Source organism: Canis aureus, chromosome 20 (assembly GCF_053574225.1).
Source record: "Canis aureus isolate CA01 chromosome 20, VMU_Caureus_v.1.0, whole genome shotgun sequence".
Classification (NCBI taxonomy): Eukaryota; Metazoa; Chordata; class Mammalia; order Carnivora; family Canidae; genus Canis; species Canis aureus.
In genome coordinates, this window is record NC_135630.1 from 28720523 (window position 1) to 28728184 (window position 7662).

Sequence of the window (7662 nt, forward strand, 5' to 3'; positions counted from 1 at the left end):
ATTTAAAGCTCTCGTTTCTTTGGAGATGTTGTGCTAAGAAGACCTATCGAGTATAGAAAGAGCTAGATTGAAGTCACCAACTATAAGTGTATTATTATCTAAGTATTTCTTCACTTTGGTTAATAATTGATTGATATATTTGGCAGCTCCCACATTCGGGGCATATATATGAGGATTGTTAAGTCCTCTTGTTGGATAGATCCTTTAAGTATGATATAGTGTCCCTCTTCATCTCTCACTACAGTCTTCGGGGTAAATTTTAGTTTATCTGATATAAGGATGGCTACCCCTGCTTTCTTTTGAGGACCATTCGAATGGTAAATGGTTCTCCAGCCTTTTATTTTCAGGCTGTAGGTGTCCTTATGTCTAAAATGAGTGTCTTGTAGACAGAAAATAGATGGGTCCTGCTATTTTACCCAGTCTGAAACCCTGCGCCTTTTGATGGGGTCATTAAGCCCATTTACATTCAGAGTTACTATTGAGAGATATGAGTTTAGTGTCATCATGATATCTATTCAGTCCTTGTTTTTGTGGATTGTTCCAATGAACTTCTTCTTAAAGGGGAATTTTAAGAGTCCCCCTTAAAATTTCTTGCAGACCTGGTTTGGAGTTCACGTACTCTTTCAGTTCCTGCCTGTCTTGGAAGCTCTTTATCTCTCCTTCCATTTTGAATGAGAGCCTTGCTGGATAAAGTATTCTTGGTTGCATGTTCTTCTCATTTAGGACCCTGAATATATCCTGCCAGCCCTTTCTGGCCTGCCAGGTCGCTGTGGATAGGTCTGCTGGTACCCTAATGCTCGTCCCCATAAAGGTGAGGGATTTCTTGTCTCTTGCTGCTTTAAGGATCTTCTCTTAATCTTTGGAATTTGTAAGCTTCACTATTAAATGTCGAGGTGTTGAACGGTTTTTATTGATTTTAGGGGGGGATCTCTCTATTTCCTGGATCTGAATGCCTGTTTCCCTTCCCAGATTAGGAAAGTTTTCAGCTAGGATTTGTTCAAATACATATTCTGGCTCTCTGTCCCTTTCGGCGCCCTCGGGAACCCCAATTAAACGTAGGTTTTTCTTCCTCAGGCTGTCGTTTATTTCCCTTAATTTATCCTCATGGTCTTTTAATTGTCTGTCTCTTTTTTCCTCAGTTTCCCTCTTTGCCATCAACTTGTCTTCTATGTCAGTCACTCGTTCTTCCATCTCGTTAACCCTCGTCGTTAGGACTTCTAGTTTGGATTGCATCTCATTCAATTGATTTTTAATTTCTGCCTGATTGGATCTAAATTCTGCAGTCATGAAGTCTCTTGAGTCCTTTATGCTTTTTTCTAGAGCCACCAGTAGCTGTATAACAGTGCTTCTGAATTGGCTTTCTGACATTGAATTGTGATCCAGATTTTGTAACTGTGTGGGAGAGAGGACTGTTTCTGATTCTTTCTTTTCAGATGAGGTTTTCCTTCTAGTCATTTTGGTCAGTGCAGAATGGCCAAAAACAAGTTGTATTCGGAAAAGGAGAAAAAGAGAAAGAAGGAAAGAAAAGAGAAAAAGAAAAAAGAAAAAAGGAAGAAAAAAAGAAAAAAGAGAAGAGAAAGAGAAAGAGAAAGAGAAAGAAAAAGAATGAAAGGGAAAAAAGAGGGTAGGGGAAGCTAACAGAAATCAAAAAGAAAAAAAAAAGAAAAAACAACACGGGGGATTATCTTCTGATTCTGTATATTTTAAGTCCCTTGACGTCCCCTGGAACTTGTCCGTCTAGGTGGTCTTCTGGGGGAGGGGCCTGTTGTGCTGATTTTCAGGTGTTAGCACTTGGGGGCGCTGCTCTGCCCCCGGCCTGTTGCAGGGCTCAGTGGGGGTTGTTTACCCCGTGAGGCCCCAGGAGGAACAACCGCAGTTGCGGGGCCAGCTCTGCAGCCCTGGAGTCAGTTCCCACAGTAGCTCCAGAGCTCTCCGTCTGCAGGGCCTGGAGGCTCCGGGGCGGGGCCACTGATCTGCTCAGCTCAGGGCAGGAGCGTCCTCGCTGTCCTGGGCCCTCCCAGCCTCTGCCTGTCCCGGGGGAGGCCGGATCCTGGGCTGTGTCCCGGCGCCCTGTGCTCCGGAGCCTGCGCTGGTGGATTCGCTCCCGCCCGCAGCCCCCTCCGCGGAGCCGCCCCCGAGCCCCTCCGAGCTGCTCCCGCCCCGCAGCCCCCTCCGCGGAGCCGCCCCCGAGCCCCTCCGAGCTGCTCCCGCCCCGCAGCCCCCTCCGCGGAGCCGCCCCCGAGCCCCTCCGAGCTGCTCCCGCCCCGCAGCCCCCTCCGCGGAGCCGCCCCCGAGCCCCCCCGAGCTGCTCCAGGTCCCGCCGTGCGCTGCAGCCCTTAGGGAGCTCGGCGCACTCTCCCGGGGCGCAGGTGTCTGTTAGTGTCCCCGGGAGCCCGAGGCCATCCCCGCCCTCCTGGGGTCCTGCTCCACCTCCCTGGAGCCCCTTTCCCCCGGGAAGGTCGGTGCAGCTCCTGCTTCTCCGGGACGGGACTCTCCTGTCCTGGGGACACTCGCCCCGGCCTCAGCCCGGCTCCTCGCGGGCCCCTCCCCCTTGGAGGCCTTTTGTGTCTTTATTTCTTTTTCCCCGTCTTCCTACCTTGATAGAAGCACGAACTCTTCTCACTGTAGCGTTCAAGCTGTTCTCTCATTAAGTCTCAGGCCGAATTTGTAGATTTTCAGGATGATTTGAAGGTTATCTAGGTAATTTGGTGGGGACAGGTGACTTGGGGACCCTACTCTTCAGCCATCTTGCCCCTCCTCTCCTGTCTGCCTGGATTTAAGTCCCAAAAGTCAAAATATCAATACACAAATACAGAGTGAGGCAGAGGTAGCTGGGTGGAAGTCTGGGGAAGAGGTGCTGGCAGGTTTTTTGTTTCTTAGCAATATAGTCTTGGGTACCAATACCATTCCTGTTCACAGATTTAGCAAGTCCACCTTGTGGTCTAGAAGCAGGGGGCACTCAAGTGAGAAAAACAGGCAAACTTCTTGTCCTGGGGAATGACAGCTACAAGTTGGGGTCAAATCCAGGTCAGCTCTGTCCCAAGCGGCTGCTCTTTCCACCTCACTGCCCACGTCCTTCTAGGCTGGGCCAGAGAGGGGAGGACCCAAGTGGCAGATATACAAAGCCTTTCTACCAAGAAGAGGTGGGAAGGAGGAAGCCAGTTTCTGACTAGACAGTGATATCTAGGGGCAGAGGGAGTCCCCCTCAACTTTGTCATCCCAAGTTTGAGCAGGAAAAAAGAGGTGACCAGTGACTGAGGGGAGGAGCCCGCAAGCTTCAGCCCCCACCCTGGTGGTGTGTCTCACTCAGCCAGGTGCATGAAGGTATCACCAGCAACAGGGGGCTGCTGGCCATGCCCCTCTCACAAAATTTGGTCCACTTCCTGCCAATGGCCAAGGAAAATGAGGCCAGGTCTGCTGCTTAATCTGATGCCAGGCCATACCCTTCATCCTAAAGTCCCTTCTGGAAGGGAACATAGGTCCTAGGACTGTAATCCTTGGAGGCCAGAGGGCAAGCTGAGCTCCCAGCAGGCAGCCTCAGGGTGACCCCATCCCCCAACCCAACAGCAAGTACAGCCTGACTTGCATTCCACACCTGGAGCCACTGAGGATGAGAGAAAGGAAAGTGGAAGGTCAGTCAGCATGGAACAGGGCCTAAAGGTGTGCCCTTGTCCCTGGAATGAGAAAAAGGAATTCAGGATGCTAGAAAGTGATCCTCTCAGGGGGGCCCCGGGAAACTGTCTCTCCAGCCAGCCATGTGCAGACACTGGGCCCCCTGTCTGATCCAGTTATGGGCTAATGGTCCCCAGGATACTGCAATTTAGGAAAGGAAGATGGGGTTTCCTTCCTGAATCCGAGGGGGGAAAAGAAACAATAATAAGGACCCAGATGTGTAAAGGCTTCCTCTTTAAAGGAATGATGTTTTAAGAAACATAGAAAGAAACAAAGACAGGCTGATGCACATCTGGACAGACCTAGGAGCAACCAGAACCCTGCTGGAGAAACATTGCAGGCAAGATACTGCTTCCCCAACTTCTGAATGCACCCCCCCAGTACCCCAGAAAGGGATCCCTCTGTGTGCTGAGTGAGGCCCAGGGGGCACACTGCCCATACCCAGGCCAGAATCAGACTCAGGACCTAGAAGAAGCCTGCCACCCACCTGCTAATCCCAGCCCCCAAGCCTGAGGGCCACCTGATTTCATGCAGGCTCCTGGGTATAAGGAGGTGCTGTTCAACAGGTCTAAGATGGGTCCCTGGGTCTGTGTTTTAAGCAGTGCCACAGGAGGTTCTGATGCAGACATCACACCCCTTTATGAACTTAAGTAAAGCCTAGGATAGGGAGAGTCCCATCCTGGTGTGAGCATGTCCTGTGGACAGCCCACTTGGCATGGCTACTTTCTTACCCATGAGAACTTGGTCATCCTGGGAGGCTGGGAGCCTACCCCTCAGAGCATGGGCTCAAGGACAAGGCCTGGGACACCTGGCAATGGTTCACCCCAGCACCTGGAAGAAAGGAAAAATAACAAATGCAGGTCACCCTCCCTCTACCCTGGGAAATCAGCTCCCCAGGGACTAATGATCCAGAAAATGTAATAAGTGATAAAATACTAATCAAGGTCCTGGACATGAGTGGATGCCACCTTGTCCTCCTGTGTCCACAGGCCCAAAAAGTGGGCACTTTGTTCATTCAGATAGTCCTTGGAGTCCCAGGAGTATCCCATCAGTGGACCTAGAACAGGGAAGGGATCAGAGATACACCTCTAACAAGAAGAATATGAGACCGTTTCAGGCACTTCCATTAATCAGAAAATCCAACATCCTAAGCCACCTGCTTCCTGATCCAGTTGGGCTCTCCTGTTAATGAGACATGATGTTCTTAATCTCCCTCCAATCTGGTCAGCTTTTAAGAACCTGACCTGGGGCTATGGACTGGTGACAGCCTGAGGCCACTTTAGCCTAGTCCAGCCAGTGAGGCGCCTTCCCCCAGAACTGACTCCTCTGTCCTGATCCCCCAGCCACTCTCTGCTCTGTAGCATCTACCTCATGTGGATGGACTCCACTCTTCCCCTCTGAATTGGCCCCTTCAGGACACAGCATCTGTATCCCAGGGCACAGCCTCTATATCCCCCAGCACTCACATGTGCCTGCTGCCACCCCTTCAGCTTGCTGTCCCGACCCCTCCCATCAGGGTCAGCCTCCCACCAGTATACATGTCTGATCCTACACTAGATGCCTCAGCTGTTTGGTGCTGCTGTAACATGAACAGAGCTAAGGAGAACAGCTTTATATATATATATATATAAATTTATTTTTTATTGGTGTTCAATTTGCCAACATATAGAATAACACCCAGTGCTCATCCCGCCAAGTGCCCACATCAGTGCCCGCCACCCAGTCACCCCCACCCCCCGCCCACCTCCCTTTCTACCACCCCTTGTTCGTTTCCCAGAGTTAGGAGTCTCTCATGTTCTGTCTCCCTCTCTGATATTTCCCACTCATTTTTTCTCCTTTCCCCTTTATTCCCTTTCACTATTATTTATATTCCTTAAATGAATGAGACCATATAATGTTTGTCCTTCTCCGATTGACTTATTTCACTCAGCATAATACCCTGCAGTTCCATCCACGTGGAAGCAAATGGTGGGTATTTGTCGTTTCTAATGGCTGAGGAATATTCCATTGTATACATAAACCACATCTCCTTTATCCATTCATCTTTCGATGGACACTGAGGCTCCTTCCACAGTTTGGCTATTGTGGACATTGCTGCTATGAACATCGGGGTGCAGGTGTCCCAGCGTTTCATTGCATCTGTATATTTGGGGTAAATCCCCAGCAGTGCAATTGCTGGGTCGTAGGGCAGGTCTATTTTTAACTCTTTGAGGAACCTCCACACAGTTTTCCAGAGTAGCTGCACCAGTTCACATTCCCACCAACAGTGTAAGAGGGTTCCCTTTTCTCTGCATCCTCTCCAACATTTGTGGGTCCTGCCTTGTTAATTCTCCCCATTCTCACTGGTGTGAGGTGGGATCTCATTGTGGTTTTGATTTGTATTTCCCTGATGGCAAGTGATGTGGAGCATTTTCTCATATGCATGTTGGCCATGTCTATGTCTTCCTCTGTGAGATTTCTCTTCATGTCCTTTGCCCATTTCATGATTGGGTTGTTGAGAACAGCTTTTCAGACTGAGAATAGGACACAGAGGAATACTCAGACATAAGGAGGACCCTATATCCCACGCTATCACAGAGGTTCCAGAAGGCTCACGCCAAAGGCCTAGCCATAGCAGGACCCACCAAACAGAGCTGGCTGCCAAAGAGGTAGGGGAGACCCCCCACCCCGTACCCTGCATGCTGTCACCATGTGCAGCCCACACTCTTCATCCAAAATGAGGCCCAGGACTGCCTTGAGGGTGCTTCAGGTCAGCTCCACGGAGATCAGCTCACTGGTGAAGTGGGGCTGGCCAGACCACGCAGAGAGCAGCATAACCCAGCCCTTGGGAGGCTGAGATGGACAATGGGAGACTTCTAGCATGTGCCCCTGATCCAACCTGTGAGGGGAACACCCAGTACAGGATGTGGAATGCCCTGCCCCTCCCACACTGGCCAGCAACCTTGGAGCTCCCCACACCCAAGGCTTGCAGGAGGAGGCCTCTGTGAGCAACGGCCACCTTCCTGTGAAGAAGAGGAGCCACTTCACTGCCTTCCACCCATTTCGAGGAAAATAAACCTACCCAGAGAATGAACAAGATAGCAAAGGGCCCTTCTCAGCACTCAGAGAACAGGAGGCCTGGGGCCTTGTTCTGAGCAGCTCTGTGCCATATGGGACAAAGGCTCACTCCCCCTTCCTTTGAGTGTCAAATGGAATCACCATACCCATTTCCATCCAGTGGGGTAAACCTGGCACGGACAGGTCCAGCAGATTACTCACATGAAACCATGCAGGTCTCTCTCAGCCTCAGCCTGCTCCTGTATGATATAGGAAGAATAACAGCTCCGGCCTTCCTGCTGACAATGGCACTCAGTCATGATCAAACCTGGTCAGGCCCCTCAAGCCCCCTTCCCCTAGGCCTCAACCTCAGGCTCCTACACTCCACCCACCGACACACCCCCTAAGAGACATGAACAAACTCTGACACAACTTCTAGCAGCCTGAGGCCACATCCCTGGGACCCCAAACCCCTCCAAATGCCTGCTGAAGAAAGCTAAGGTAGCCCAAAGAATTCACCATTTGCTTCAGCCAACACCTGACTAGAGGCTCCTGAGTCCCCAAAATTGTGGAGGCCGAGAAAATTAAGGCCATTCCACTTTAAGTTTAGTGTTAGCACAGGTACAGCCATCCCAGGCCCCTGTGAATAAGAGCTGAACTTGACCTTACTTCAGTTACAGGAAGAAAACAGTTTACAGCCTAACGCCCTCTAAAGCCCCACATTAGAATAAGAACAGAGCCCAGGCCAAGGGCAGGAAGCCCCTATTAGAATGAGAACAGAGCTCAATGCCCTTGAAGGCCCCTTATCAGAACTTGAGGAATTGCTCCAGCCCTTCTGGAGGTCCCCGAGACCAGCCCTTAAAATTAAGCTAAAACCCACCTCGGGGTCCAAGTCCCTGCTCCGCTGTGTCGGGTGCACTTGGACCCAAGCTCGAGCTTGTAAATCAACCCTCG

The 7662-nt window shown here is 50.7% G+C and overlaps 1 long non-coding RNA gene across 1 annotated transcript; it reads right to left on the bottom strand.

The window, feature by feature from the left end:
* Positions 1-4399: 4399 nt before the first annotated feature.
* On the bottom strand, positions 4400-6982 carry LOC144291933 (uncharacterized). The gene is made up of 3 exons (XR_013359477.1): positions 6931-6982; positions 6346-6550; positions 4400-4503 (listed from the first exon to the last, which is right to left on the bottom strand). It is a non-coding gene; the product is annotated as an uncharacterized LOC144291933 (long non-coding RNA).
* Between the last annotated feature and the right edge of the window lie 680 nt (positions 6983-7662).